Raw genomic sequence first — 1,679 nt, 5'->3', positions numbered from 1 at the left:
GACCTGTACCCCTGGGGATAAAAATATATGTTTATAAAAAATAAAAAATTATAAAAAAAAATAACACATGTGTGTGCTTGTGTGTATAGTAAAAGGTGTTATAAATATATGCATATATTCTTTACTAAAGTGGAGTTTGACAGTTGGCACAGAAGTCATAATATTCTCTTTTTTCAAGATAATAAAAAATGCAATGTGTCTTTTAATATTCATTTTATGAATACTACTCAGGTTTCAAATGCTAAAATGCACCCTTCAGTGACTATGGCTTTTATAGAAAGGTGGTAGAGACAGCTAATGATAATTCTTTTAGAAAGCATGGAAGATAAACAATAAAATAAAGCATTACTTTAAAATGCCTTAATAAGAATGATTATAAAATAACTACAAACTGCATAGTATAGTATTCCATTGTATATATATACCACATCTTCTTTATCCATTCATCTGTTGATGTACCCATCAAAAGAAGTGAAATCTTGCCATTTGAGATGACGTGGATGGAGGGTATCATGCTTAGCGAAATAAGTCAATCGGAGAAAGACAACTATCATATGATCTCCCTGATATGAGGAAGCGGAGATGCAACGTCAGGGGTTAGGGGGGTAGGAGAAGAATAAATGAAACAAGATGGGATTGGGAGGGAGACAAACCATAAGTGACTCTTAAATCTCACAAAACAAACTGAGGGTTGCTGGGGGGTGGGGGGGTGGGGTTTTGGACAGTGGGGAGGGTATGTGCTATGGTGAGTGCTGTGAAGTGTGTAAAACCTGGCAATTCACAGACCTGTATCCCTGTGGATAAAAATACTTTATATGTTTATAAAAAACATTTTAAAAAAACCCTGCAAATTAAGACCACCTTAAAGGGTATTTTGGTATTTGGGCCATGATCCTCCAGCACAATGTTTGGCAAGTTCAGTTGGAGATGATGTGTTTCATTGACAAGCCACAATTACGGGACCTAATGACAGCCCATATCAAGGTGGTGTATTCTTTTGGACAATTCATCTTCCTACAGATACCTCTTCACACTACCTAAGGTTGCATTTGCAACAAGAATTTATCATCCAAATATTAACAGTAATGGCAGCATTTGTCTCGATATTCTAAGATCACAGTGGTCTCCTGCTTTAACTATTTCTCAAGCTCTTGTATCCATTTGTTCACTGCTGTGTGATCCAAACCCAGATAACCCCCAGTGGCAGAGACTGCTTGGATGTATAGAACAGACAGAGGTAAGTACAGAAGAATATCTCGGGAAAGGACTCAGAGGAATGCCATGTGATGCTACTTTAAAGTCAGAATAACCTGCATTAGAGCTGGAATAAACTTTAAATTACTGGTTTTTTTTTGGATTTTTTTTAAAGGTATCTGGTCAAGACTCTTAAGTTCACTAAGATATAAACATAAATGACTATGTAAAATTGGAAATAGAGGCGCCTGGGTGGCTCAGTGGGTTGGGCTGCTGCCTTCGGCTCGGGTCATGATCTCAGGGTCCTGGGATCGAGCCCTGCATCGGGCTCTCTGCTCCGCAGGGAGCCTGCTTCCCTCTCTCTCTCTCTCTGCCTGCCTCTCTGCCTACTTGTGATCTCTGTCTGTCAAATAAATAAATAAAATCTTAAAATAAAATAAAATAAAATAAAATTGGAAATAGCTACTGGTTAATTTTGAAAAGTC

At 37.7% G+C, this 1,679-nt stretch overlaps 1 pseudogene; it reads left to right on the top strand.

The window, feature by feature from the left end:
• The first annotated feature begins 582 nt into the window (after positions 1 to 582).
• Positions 583 to 1,287, top strand: LOC131999429 (ubiquitin-conjugating enzyme E2 D3-like; annotated as a pseudogene).
• The last annotated feature ends 392 nt before the right edge of the window (positions 1,288 to 1,679 follow it).

This window comes from Mustela nigripes, chromosome 13 (assembly GCF_022355385.1).
Source record: "Mustela nigripes isolate SB6536 chromosome 13, MUSNIG.SB6536, whole genome shotgun sequence".
NCBI lineage: Eukaryota > Metazoa > Chordata > Mammalia > Carnivora > Mustelidae > Mustela > Mustela nigripes.
This window is presented reverse-complemented; position numbering and strand designations above follow the sequence as displayed.